The 13,853-nt window shown below is 43.1% G+C and overlaps 1 long non-coding RNA gene across 1 annotated transcript in view; it reads left to right on the top strand.

The window, feature by feature from the left end:
• Window positions 1–4,632, top strand: part of LOC110344565 (uncharacterized) — a 44,201-nt gene extending 39,569 nt beyond the window's left edge. Inside the window, exons 3-4 of the long non-coding RNA XR_002387218.2 lie at window positions 3,018–3,131; window positions 3,727–4,632. This is a non-coding gene — a long non-coding RNA (uncharacterized LOC110344565). The remainder of the gene's footprint in view (window positions 1–3,017; window positions 3,132–3,726) is intronic.
• The last annotated feature ends 9,221 nt before the right edge of the window (window positions 4,633–13,853 follow it).

A 13,853-nucleotide genomic window follows, 5' to 3' on the forward strand; every position in this document is an offset into this window, starting at 1 on the left:
CCTGCTAAAAATATTGTCAAAAGACTTGATAGTCATTTCATTACAGAATCTATGTGAATGGCAAATAAGTACATGAACATATGCTTAACATTACTGGTTATCAGAGAAATGCAAAGTAAAACTACAATGAGATTCTCTCCCACACTGACTAGAGTGGCCAAAATGAAAAAAAACAAAAACTGACAGCACCAAGAGTTGACAAGGATGAGCATGCATGATGATAGAAGCACTTTGGCAATTCTTAGAAATGCAAACAACACTCTCTGTATGATCAAACAATCTTGTTCTTAGGTATTTTCTCAGAAGAACTAAAAAAAATGTGCTCACACAAAAACGTACTTGAATCTTTATTGCACCTTATTCATAACAGTACCAAGCTATAAACCTCCCAGATGTTCACGGGTAAGCAAATTGCGGTATATCCATACAATGGAATGCTGTTAGCAACACAAAAGGATGAACACTGAATGCACACTTCCAATGTGGAGGAACTTCAAAGTCATTATTATAGATGAGCAAGCCAAACACAACAGACTTCATATGGCACCACCTCATTCATGTGAAATTCTAAAAGAGCTAAAACTGTATCAACAGAAAGTTGATCAGTGGTTGCAAGGACCTAGGATGGGGCAGAGATTGAATGAAAAAGGGATGGGGGGATTTTTCAGGAATGGTGAAAATTTTCTATATTATTATTTTGGTAGTGGTTATGTGACCATACACATTGTCAAAACTCATGCGAGTGTGCATTTAAAATGAGTGAATTTTATTGTATGCAATTTAGACCTCAGTAAGAGGATTAAAAAATAGTAAGGCCTTTTTGTTTTGAAATCAAATCAAGGGATGGGTTATGGTTCTTGTTCTTATAAAATGATTCACACAAGCTTACAGGTTCAGGATTCTGGAGTCATCTAGCAAGCCTTTCTTAAGTAGCAGCACTTTGCAATTACATCCATAAGAATTCACAGGTACAGGTTGCTGCTAGGATTGTGATTCTCCTATGGTAACTTATCAAGGGGCAATAGTTTTGTCAGAAGAACTGGAGCTTTATTCTGTGTGACTGGAAATTAGTGGTCAGCTATGGAAGGAAGAGGTCAGCAGTACTGTGCCTGCTTTGAAGTTGTGTTGAACCTGGTTCCCAGAGGGTGCTGAGGAACTAGGAATCAGCAGTGGGAATTTCCCTTTGGGGTGTACCGGGATGGCCAGTATCCCTTTGTCCCCACCCCATTGTCACTGTGGTTTTAAATCCATTTTTTTTTTTTATCATTGACAGTCACCAGCTTCAAAGTGAAGCATTCAGATATGTGGGTAACATATTCTGAGACTGTAAGCTCTTTTGAACTGGGACCTTATTTTCCCCCTTTCAATTCCCCTTTCAATTTACCCTTTGCACAGCTTGATACACATTGCTGGCACTAAATAAATAAGCCATAATTAATACATATTTGGCTCTTGTACTGTTTATTTCGCTTTTCTGAAACTCAGATTAGAATATGTACCCCACAGTTCAAATATTTAAACACTGAACCAAAGGGACTTCGCTGGCCCCCTCTGTCCCCTTTCTTGGACTAAATCAATTATCTTAACTAGAGGAATGGTGTTGTCCCAGCCCCCTTCAATTTGGCAGCATAATTAGTAGATGACAAAAAAGAACAAATTTGTAGAAGTAGTGGTTATGTGAACACATCACAAATGCATGCTTAAGGAGGAAGAGGTTTCCTATGGAGACCTTACCTCTAGAAAAGCTGTCCCACTCCTCCAGAGGTGTGCTGTCTGTGGGAAGTCTTGAAGAGCCAGTCTCAGGAAATACACATTAGTGTCCTCTCTGAAGTTGCTAATATGGGTCACTAAACATGGGAAGCAAGGAAGCACGTGCAATGTAGAAGTAGTTCTGCAGTAATGTCTAGGAAAGCTTCATAAAATAACTCCCATATCTTCTGGTGAGTCAGAGGAAACTGCGTATCTGATATGATTTCTCAGAGCAGAAATATTTTTGCAACAATTACTATGCACCAAGAGCTTAGTACACATCATGCTATTTACTCTTTATAATAAGCTTACAATTTAGGAAATAATATTATCTCCATCTTACACATGGGAAAACTAAGGCACACAGAGTTTAAAGAACTTGCTCAAAGCTCTACCTCTAGTCAGGGGAGGATTGAAGCCAAGCCTGCCTGGTTCCTTGCCTGGGTTCTTAGTCGTTGACTGCTCTCTGACTTACCCATGAACTGGTCTTGCAGGGATCTAGTACCATGTTGCTGCTTCACCACTGGAGCTGGTGAAGAATTTTATTTCCAGCAGCCTGCAATCAGAGCGGCAGTCAGATAATTAACTTGTCTTCCCTGAAGGAGCTTTGTTCATGGGACGGTCTTCCAATGGGGCATGGAAAGGCTCTTGGAAAATTGTGAAAGGAAATAATCATTCAAAATGAAAAATTGAGGCCCATTTATCAACTGTGGGCCATACAAGAGCAGGCACCAGGTATTTACTGAAATCAGTTACAAAGAGTTATACTGGTGATGAAAACATTTGCATTCTTTAATTCTAATCTTCTACTTAAGCAGATGTTATTGCCCCATCATTGCATTACTGGGGTCCCAGATGGGCTCCTTCTTCATTACATTTTATGTATTTTTGGTTACTGTTTCAATAATGACGAAATGCATCAGGGAATCCTAGCAAGTGTTTGCACTGTACAATGACAAGCTTTTAAAGTGATTTCTTTCAGATTGATTTGAACATAAAAACTATACTTACTGTTGAAAGAGGGATCACCAAAAGGAGTTTGCATCTTTCCCACATGAAACCTTGTGATTGTGGTGATGGAGCATGGTGTGACCTTAGGCTTTGTGACTCTAAGTTTATGAAACACAGGTGATAGTCCTGGTTGACAAAGGAAAAGTAAGTCCAAGAGGTTTCTGGTGACTGCCATTTTCCTATTTGGTTTGTCTGAGTGTCAGATAAACACACTGAATAATTTATTTTCCTTCTCTTTCTCCACCTCCTCTAAACAGGCCTTCCCACCTCCTGTGCTCAAGACCACAGTATGAGGCATGTGCAGAAGATCCAGTTCACAAAACTCCATCATAGAAATGAGCCCAGAAGAGCAGACAGTTGGATGTGCTTAGGTAAAGGCATGTACCTCTGTTCAGCCTCATTACCAGAGCTGGCGGAAAGAGTACTGATGCACATTACAATTATAGGAAGTAAAAATTGGCTGTAATGATGAAATGAAACTCTCTTGCCCTTAGTTAAATCAAACCCCCAAAACCCGAATGAAAAAAAGCTAGCAATCTTGGGGGCTTGGAAAAATTCAGCTTTATTCTTTGCTTTGCAACATTGAATTCAACAAGGGCTTATTGAGTGTCTACTATGTGGCCCACTGCAAATTTTTCTTTCAGTACTACCTGGACTCTAAGAGGCTGATCTGAGCTCTCCACTTGGTTGCAGTGACTTCCTCCTCAAAATTTTCAACAATAGGATTCTTAGATGCTGTGAACTTCTATATTAGCTCTTGGCATTACAATGACTATAAACAGACAGCTTCTGCACAAACTGCAATGATCCAAAGAAAATAGCAAGTTTTTCAGCCTACATAGAGTGCTACATCTTGAAAATCTGTGTACATTTGTATATAAATGAGCTGAAAGGGATTAATTTATTATTTTTTTTTCAATTTCACTCTTGGGCCTGACTCTAAACACAAATTATTTTTGCTTGTAGTGTCACCTTCTGGCTTTCCTATTAAATAGAATCTGAGTAACAGACAAAGGAAACAAAAGTGAAAGACATCAGAGAAGCCCAAAGGAACTACTTGATGGAACAAACAAATAAAAACATGGGGCAAGAAGTAATGGGAAGAAAGGCGGAAGAGTCGTACAGGCTGGGTTTCCAGGAAGGACCTCAGGAATAGCTGGAGTTTCTGTGTATAGGGTGATGTATACAGACAGTTTTAAAGATGATTTCCATGATATGAAGAGTGTCTAGACTTCCATAAAAACTCATGAAAATGGATAAAGACTCAAATTTTATTGGTTATATATTCTATTGTACTGTTATTATTATTGTTTTTGTATTTTAATAAGTAGGAAAACAAAATATTAGTCATGACAACTTGAATTTCTGCTTATACTCAGCTATTCATCCTGTGTCTAGATGTCCTGCCAAAGCCTCAGGCAGTTGTAGGTGGGGCTTTTTCAGAGATGGCTGGAGAGTGAGTGAGGCTGGGATTGATTCATGGTACGATCCTAGGATTAAGGTGTGTGATTACTAAATTAATCCACTAATTGGCACCCGCTCTAAGCCAGGTGGCCTAGACAGATTATAAAATGGACAGAAAGAAGCTGCTGTTGTTGCCTGCTGGCATGCTGACTTCTGCCTTCTGCCCGCCATCAACTGTTTCTCCTCTATGATGCCCCTGTGCCACGCCACCCTGCCTTGGAGCCAGGCAACTATGGACTGAAACCTATGCAAACTGTAAGCCAAATAAACATTTCCCCCTTTAACTTTGGGTGTTGAGTACTCTATCTCAGCAATAAGAAAGGTAACTAAGACACCATCCTTTTGGCCTACTTAACTGTTTTCTGATATTTTTGTGTGAAACATTAAAATATTTTTTTAGGCATGCAGTTTTTTAAATGAGATAATCAATTATGTGACCTTAAGTGACACCCAAGCCTTGTACTGCTCCCCCTGCTGCCCCATCTCTTCTAATTTGTCTTCTGAGAAATCTGGCAAAATCCTTCTGGTCCCAATCATGGAGCAGTATAGAGACTAAAGCTTATGCTGTGCAGAGGGTCCAGCTGGATGGCCTGAATGCCCTATGAGACTCCTTCCTGGGCAGAACCCTTTTAGAAGGGTGTTCCTATTGCCTGATAGGACAGCCATTGGCCCTCTGGGGTCCTTTTCACCTTAAAAGTAGCACAACTTTATAATATGTAAGAATTTCCAATTTACAGATGAAGTGATTCCTGGGCTTAAGTGAAGGAGCAGAGAAATGTGGGTTGTTCAGCATATTAGCTCTATCTGCCAGTTCAGTTTTAGGCATTGGATGTATTTGACACTATTGTAGCCCTGCTTTTGTATTTATAGATCTCACAGTTACTTGCATTTCTACTGACATTTCACTCATAGCGTCAGGATGGCAGATATTCAGGGAAGTTTTGAATTTCTTTGCTCACCATTGTGAAAAGCAAGGGCATTTCTCTGTTGTACAAATGTTCCAACGTTCTCTTGACTCAAGCTGATGCATAATAATAAGAACAGGAGAGAAAAACAGATCACGACAGCAGTTTGAATGACTGAGCAGAAAATGGGAGACTGTTAAGGTACATTGGAGTCACCTGGAGACTGACTTAAAGCAAAGCCAAACAATAAGTTACTTTTGCTCTGACAGCATTAACTTTATAAGCTAACTTGGTGTTATTATTTTGTAGTTTGTGGATGATCTTTGATGTGCCATTTGGGTCACTGATTTGACCTCTTTAACCTTTAGTTACTTTTTTTTTCTTCTCTCTCTCCCTCCTTTCCCCTCTCTCTGTTTCCCTCCCTCCCTCCAACCCTCCTTCTTTTCCTTCCTTGTACTGGGGTTTGAACCTAGGGCCTTTGCACTGAAGTAGAGACCCAGCCTTTTAAAAATTTTCCATTTTTAAAACAAAGCCTTATTGTTTGCTAAATTGCTCAGCTTGAGCTTGCATCCTCCTGCCTCAACCTCCAAGAATGTGTGATTACAGGTGTGTCCCACTACTTCCAAACTAATTTCTTAACTCATAAATAATAGGCTAATGCTACCTGTGTTATAGAAAGATGGAGCTGACTGGATCATGACCTAAATGATTTTGTGTGAGGTACTGAGTGTCATCCCCGGCACCCAGTGCATGTTCCCCAGGGCGATGCTGCTGCTTCTGAGGATGGGGTGGTTGGCATAAGCACCTACTCTTCCAGATAGATTTATAAAATATCAGTCATCCTGGGTGTGTGCTGCTGAGACTGTGTGACACCACACCCATGGCTTCATCTCTTAAACCTCTGTTTCCTTATCTGAACATGCAAGGACAACAACGGAAGCTTCCTGGCAGGGTTTTGTAAGGATCACAGGGTTGATGCATAATAAAAGTCTTAGCTGAGTGTCTCTCTCAGAGAAAGTGCTTGGTAAATAGTAGCAGAATTGTTGGTATTGTAATCAACACCAAATATAACGTGAAAGCAGGCTTCGTCTTCCATCCACATTAGAGCATTGATGTTTTGCAGCCAGTTCAGCAAGAGAAGAAGCAGTTGGTCAGTTGTAGGTGATGGAGCAAGGGAGGAGGCTTTGAGGCATGTGGTGGGCTCAGCCTGGGGCAGGCGCCCCAGAAAGGGCTGAACTTTGAAGATACGCTGAAGGCCAGATGGGCCTCCCTTTCAGATCGATTCTCTCTAAATGCAAAGTGACGTATGTGTCTGGTAGAATATTTAACAGTGTAGAGCTGAAAAGCAAACACTGTCCTCCCCTATGGTTTCCCATCACTCCTGAAAGCACAAAGTACTTTAGAGAGAACAAGAAGAGAGAAGCTGGAAAGTTCCCAACAGGAGAAAATGACCAATGTTTACAGAGACAAAAGTGCTAATTGCCCGACTGGATCATTAGATGTTGTATATCTGCAAAAAATTATCACACTGTGTCCCCAAGAATATATGCAATTAAAAAAGAATAAAAGCCAGAACAACAAAAGCACAGTCCACCACTGTTAGCAGTTTAAGCCCTCCTCACCGATGCTTTCCTATATGTGTAGAACCATTTAAATTATATATATTTACTTAAGTAAAACTCCTATCATTTAGTGTAATTTTCATTCTTCATAAATGGGATCCTATTCCATACGTTTCCTCAATCTGCTTAGTCGCAGAATCCAAGATGATAGACATCTCCCCAAGCCACCTTCACACTATTCAAAGGAAGAAACTGGAATAAGATGGTTAAATGACACCTCTTCCTTTCCATCTTGGAGGTTTGTTTGTCTGTCTTAGTACTGGAAAGGTGACAGACAGCAGAACCAAGCTTCTGTCCTCCTAGCACCCTTGAGGATGAGGAGGTCATGGGTGTGTGGAGTTACAGCAGCTGTCAGTGAACAACTGCTAAGCAAATTGCACCCAGAGCAGTGTGTCCAAACCAAAGATGGTGGACATTTCTAAGTAGAGCATTTAATGATCTCTCGAAGAATGGTAACTCTAATGCTGATAACCTTTGTTCTCCTTTCCCTGGCTGTACCCTAATGGGGCACAATGTTTAAAAGTTTGCATTGTAGAGTAGGTATGACTTGGAATTGGTTCCCAACTTTGCTACTTCCTAGCTGTGGGGTTTTCCGAAAGCAACTTAATCTCTTCTGGTCTCTATCTCTTCATTTGGGAAATGGGCAAAAGGATAACTGAGACTTCTTAGAAGGTTGGGAGGCTGAATTGAGATGATGCCTGTGAAGTGATCAGCATGCTGCAGGGGTGATGACAGGTGCTTAGCAAAGAACAGGCATCCTTTCCGAGTGAGCATGAAGCCATCCAAGTGCATTAGAGAGCCTGGAAGATGACATGCAATGACATGGGCCCAGCTGGTGTGTCCCGCCACACACACGTCTGCTGTACCATGCTGTGTGCAGCGTCAGAGTGGATGGGGAGGTGGTAAAGGTAATTTCTGTTCTGGAGTAGTTTACAGGTGCTGGGGAAGAAAGGTGAATGACCAGGCCTGACACAAATATCCCAACACCAGGAGGAAGCTGACACATGGAGGTGGCATGTCCACATGCCTGGGGCTGTGGCAAGGGAGCATGGTTATTTCTCCACATGGAGATGGTTCACTCTCAGCTCTCCCCTTCTTTCTTGGTACCCACTTGTCTATCAGCATGGACCTTCTTTCATTTCGTCTCCTTGAGAAGTTATCAGCTCAACTTGGCCAATAGAAGTATTTTGTTGTATGCTTTGTTATGCTCTATTTTTTAAATACTTTTTTTTTTTGGTACTGGGGATCGAACTTGGGTCCTTGTGCTTGCGCAGCAGGCAGTGAAACTACTGAGCTAAATCCCCGGTAAATGTTTTTTTTTAGTTTTGTTTTTTTTTTGTACCTGGGATAGAACTTGGGTCCTTGTGCTTGCGCAGCAGGCAGCAAAACCACTGAGCTAAATCCCCAGCCTTTGTTATGGTCTATTTTTAAAATTGGTTGTTAATACTTTAAAACAATGGGGCATATTTGACACAAAAATCAGGAATTTTGGCTTCTCTTGAAAGTAGTCACCAAAGCTAGTGCCATTTTTCTGGGACATGTTCTGTCATTTCCTGTCCCACTTCCTTCATGTGTGTCACCGCCGGGGCCCTGCCCCTGTCCCCACTGGCACAGAGTAACTGCTCACTCGAGCCCTCCCATCCATTCACCTCTTTGCCAGGTGAACTGCTACTTTTCTTCCCCTTGCTCCCCAACCACACTCATGCCACCATCTTCCTGGAAGCCTCACTTGAGCGACTCCATCCCTCTTGATTTCTCTCTTCTTCTGTCTCATCCCCTGGTGCACTTAAGACAAGGGTTGGTGAAAGTCTTCTATCTAGGAGGGGGAGGACTTTGTTACAAAAATACTTTGAGTACCCATCAAGAGATGACAATAAAAATGAATTGACTTACTTTAAAATCCCCTGCAGTCACAGCATCCACTCACTGCCGGGACACAAGGGGGCGCCACTCCTGTGGACCTTTGCTCCTCAGGGCTCCTATCCAACACAAACGCAGGAGAGGTGTACATGTGTCTGTCTAATCATTTAATTCACAGCTCTCTCTCCCATCACACTGCCAGATTTAGTTCCCTTTTGTATTTATCGAGCCTGGCCCAGGGCCGCACCCACTGGAAGTGCTCAATGAGATTTATTGGATAAATGAAAAACTAAGTAGTTAGCTTATATCCATCACTTGAGAAATTACACTGCATAATTGGCCAAGTTGATTTGGAAACAGAAAGTTTTTGAATATTCATGCTCTCCCTGAGAAGATGGGTGGTATGAAAGCGAATTCCCACTTTTTCCTTAAGAGGAAATGAGAAATTAGGTGGGAAGTTTGCACCCCGAGCTCAATATATGGCAAAATTTCAGCTGCATAACCTTAAAACCTAAGCAATTAACTTTCTTTGAAAAGGTCAGAAGTAGTTGTGCTCTTCTCCTCTGACAAGTCAAGCTGTCCAACAGAACTCTGTTGAAATTAGAAATATCGTTGGCAAAGTTAATCAGTCTTGTTTATGCTGTCACACTGCAGGGTGAGTGGATTTTGGGACTCCAAGCTGTCTAGGGGAGCCAGTAGGTTTTCTTTTGCCCTTCCAAATATAACATGGGGATCTTGCCTCCACTGCCCAAGAAGTTAACACTAAAAGTAGGTGCTATTATTTGAGTGTCTGCTCTGTAAACAGTTCTGATTCCTTTACATATATGACCTTCAAACTTTCCACTACTGGTAAGGTTGACATTTTGATGTTCTGATTTCAAGCAGAGGAAACTGAGGTTCACACAGGTCTGTTTATCCTCTTGTCCAAAGACTTGGTTTAAGAGATGAAGCCCTTAGGAGAGAAGACCCGGATTGTCCCATCTTCGCATCCTTGATCTCTCAAACTGTGGGCTGAGGGAAATGGACCTTGGGTTCCGAGGGAAAGCTGGCCCATTCCTCATGTTGTGATCCTGTCAGTGCTTCACTTCCTCCTGCCACACCCTTGCTTACCTGTTGGCTGGGAAGTGATATTCTTCATTTTAGAGACTCTGAGGGCCCTGCAGGATTTCATGGGGTGAGTGGGCACATGTGTGTGTTGGGAGGAGAGGCTGGAAAAGAAGAGGAAGGTGCAGATTAAAACAAATCAAAAACAAACCACATGAGAATGGCTAACACTTTTCTCAGCCTCCTCCTAATACCAGTCTTCTTACCTTAGTACTTGCCCCTTTATTCCTGCACATTTGTGGCTTTGGGTTAAGACAATCCCAATATAGCCAGTCTGGGACGAAGAGACATTCCAAAGGAGCCTGGGAGAGAAGAGGAGTAGGAACAAAGCAGTCTTTCCTGAGGGTCTCTGTCTGTGTGTGCTGCTATAACAAAGATCATAATCTAAGGTTGGGAGAGGGCTATGGATAGCAGAAGTTTATGCCTCACAGTTGTGGAGCTGGAAGCCCAAGCTGAAGGGGCCAGCAGATTCAGTGTCTGGTGAGGGCTTGATCTTCTGGTTCATAGGTGGCATCTTTTTCCTGTATTCTCCTGGTAAAGGGACCAAGGGATCTCCAGGGCTTCTTTTATAAGGGCACTAATTGCATTCATGAGGGCTCCACCTTCACTGACTCAATCATCCCCTAAAGGCTCCACCTCCTAATGCCATTGTCTCCAGAGCTAGGATTTCAACGTATAGATTTGGGTAAACAAACATTTTGACCATAGCAGAAAGCATTGCTGTAGGGAATTTCGTATTACTATTTAAGTTGGATCTCCACAGAATAGACAGGAGAGACAGAAGGTCATGGGTAGAGAAGAATAGGGACTTTGGAACCAACAGGGGATCAAATTCAGATCTCAGCTTTTCTACCTATAAGCTGATGACCTTGGACAAGTTACCTAATCTCTTGGAGTATCGGTTTCATCTTCCACAGAAAGAGGATTGTTATTTCCTTGTGGGATTGTTGTTAAGACAAAGATATTGTTGAGAAGTCTCTAAAATACTGATTTAACATATTGTTTTTTCTGGATATACAGAAGTTATTGTTCTTACACAACTTATAATTTTAGAGAGAAGTGGGCCAAAAAAGGAAAAGACAGAATAAGGTATATTAAATGCTACTGGGGGGAAATAGTGCATGCAGGCTGTATAAACAGAGAGGAGTCTCTAAGCCAAGTTCTAGCTGTGGGTGTGATGGGGAGATTGACTGGAAGGCACATTAAGAATGATCCAGAGATGCTGGGGACATGGAGGAGTATGGAAGATTTGGAGGAGTGGCTTTCCAAAAATAGTGTAAGTTATTATTGTTATTATTCACATCTAACTGCTTAATGGGCATCTCCACATGTGTATCTTTTAAGTGTCTCAATTTTAATGTGCTCAGTCTTTAATTCTTAATTTTTTCATACTCAGTTTATTCTCACCTGTAAATGGCTGCTCCAATTCCTAATTGCTTCTGCAAGCCACCTTGGTGTCACTCTTAATGCCTCTTTTCTCTCACTTTCCATTGATCCTGTCAGTGACAGCTGCACGATGGGACCACTTCATGTCACCTCCATTGCTGCCAACCTGTACCAGAACCCCATTGTTTCTCTCAGAAGCACTTCACAGTGGCATGGTAGCCCATTTCCCAGCCCCTGGCCCGGCTCCCCACCATCCATTCTCTGCCAACCAGCCTGGTGACAGTCCTTCAAGATAAGCTGGATGAAGTCAGCTTTCTGTCCAGTGCCTCCCTATGGCCTTCAGAGTCAAGGACCAGCACTGTTATCACTGGGCTCCTGGTGCCACCTCACTACCTTGCTCCCTCCCTTTCACCTCCTCCAAGCCCACTGCTTCCTTGCTGCCCCACAAGCCGCCGAGCAGATGCTGCCGCAGATCCTTGCTTCCTTCATTCTGTTGTTCAGCATGTTTCTCTTCCTGGATAGACAAATGGCTTATTTCCTCACTTTATTCAAGCTCTTCCTCAAATGTCAGGTCCTGCTGGCCTTCCTGTACCAAATGGCCCCTCGGTTCCACCACCGTCTGCCCCCTTCCTCGGGCATCAATGACCACCTGCCATAGCAGATCTTTGGTCACTGTTTCTTTCAACCACATCATGATTTCCGTAGAGTGGAGGAAGGAACTGGCTGCTCTAGCTTCCCACTGAGTCTATAGAAAAGTAGTTGGCATGTGATGGGTGTGGGATGGACCTGTGAGTGAAGCATATTGTTCACTCCAGTGACCATGTCTTGGGTGGTCACCTGCATAGGCCAACGCTGTGGGCTCCACTGGACCATCCAGCTTTCAGCCACAGCTGCAGGAAGCATGGTGGGCCAGAGGCTCATCCAAGACATGGCCCAGCCCTTTGGGGTGCCCTGACCTCTGGGTGGGCAGGGGTGGGATGGTGCTGGCCTGTTGGGCGAAGGCCATTGGAGGTGCGTGGAGAGTGTTTCCATGGTTAGCTCTGTTCCTTTTACCAACTCTAACTTCCTTTCTCCATAGTTTCTGGAGGCAGCGTCTCCTTAACACTGTTCCAGCTGTGAAGATGCTCTGCCCCCAGGCTCAGAAAGCACAGCATCCTTCCCTGGGATGTGCTGGCCCTACACACACTTGGTGGGGATGTCCATGCGCTCCTCACAGGTGGGACCTGGAGCCTGGTCTTCTCTTCTGGCATTTCCCAAAGGACAGCATCTGTTCCCTGGAAAACAGAAGAGAGGTTCACGGTGGTGTTTGGGAGAGATTCACTGTGACAGTTATTTCTTTCAATGTGCCTCAGTTTCTCAAACCATGATTTATGTCCATTCTTGCTTACAGGCAGGTGTCAGCAGTGGGGAGGAGCCTGATGTACCCTGAAGGGTAACCAGGGTTACATCACAAGACAGCTGCAGATGCATTAATTACCAAGTGATTTTGGCATAGAATAAGACTGAATGCAACAATCAGAAAATTCTTCTGTCTTTCATTTTCTTTTAATGTTTCTGATAATCGGGAAAAAAGTTGTGTTTGGTGCTGGAACACTTGCCAACCTCTCTTTTGTAATTGAGGCGACAGTGAACTGCAGGCTCAGATAGTTCCACAGACAGAAGCTGGAATCCAGCAACCGTGCTCATTTTCATTGTATTTATTTATTTATTTATTTATTTATTTATTTATTTATTTTTATTTTCAGCTCATCCGGAGTGCAACGGATAAACCTCACCCTGGGAAAACCACCTTTGTGATCATGGTATCTCCCCTGCCAGGTAAGTATCTTCATTGTATTTATTTTAATTGTGTTCTATTAATGGCAAGTGATGCTGGCTTTCCATTGGTGGTCACAATATACAATTTGCAATCAACATGCATTTATTTTAGGAAGACATTGAGTTGATTTAAATATAGTAAATTAAGTAAATAATAGACGAGCACAATGTGAGTGATGAAAAAATCATGAAGGTGGAGCAGAAAGGACGAAGGATGGTGATATCTTGCTCCGGCCTTTCTGATTGCAGCTAGGGTTGGGAGCACCAGGTCGCTCATGGTTGGGCTGTGCTGTCATCTGCCTCAGCTCTGGCTCCTGGTCCCATTTCCCCCCCACTGTCCCCTTCAGGTGACATTGAACTGGGTCCACCAGCCACTTTTATGCCAATAATTCAGACCCTGCAGCCAGCTCCGTGTTCTTGGGAGATGATGGTGACCCAATTACTCAGGTTTAAGTGGCCCTCCTGTCAGTATTGAGAGACTCATTAAAACATAGTTGGAACCGCCAAAGGTGCGGCATACAATGCTGCCCTTTCTAAGAACTCGGATCTGAAGTCAAAACATGTTCCTGGTAATGTCACCAGGTGCAGATTCCCATTTTCTTCTTTCCTTCCCTTGTGCTTTTGCACATTCAAAAACCTGTCTGGTGTGACCCCAGGAGGGGAAAACTTGACATGATGAGAATCCACGATGAGTCCCACTCTCTGAATACCACCAAGGTGCTAGGCAATAGCAGCTCTTGAATAAGCAAGAGCTTCCTTTGAACCAGACAGTTGTACTCAATTGTGGCTTGCATACTCACTGCTGCAGCTCTGCAGGGCTGTCTCTGTGGCTGCTCCTGGCGTCCTGGTCACTGTCACGCCCAGGTTGTGGAGAGCAGAAAGGGGCAGTTGGGGTCCAGTTGGTTTGGCTGTGTGAGATATGCTAATGAAGCCA

The sequence above is a fragment of the Heterocephalus glaber genome, unplaced genomic scaffold (genome assembly GCF_053883595.1).
Source record: "Heterocephalus glaber isolate CG9 unplaced genomic scaffold, H.glaber_assembly_v1.0 deba00001673, whole genome shotgun sequence".
Classification (NCBI taxonomy): domain Eukaryota; kingdom Metazoa; phylum Chordata; class Mammalia; order Rodentia; family Bathyergidae; genus Heterocephalus; species Heterocephalus glaber.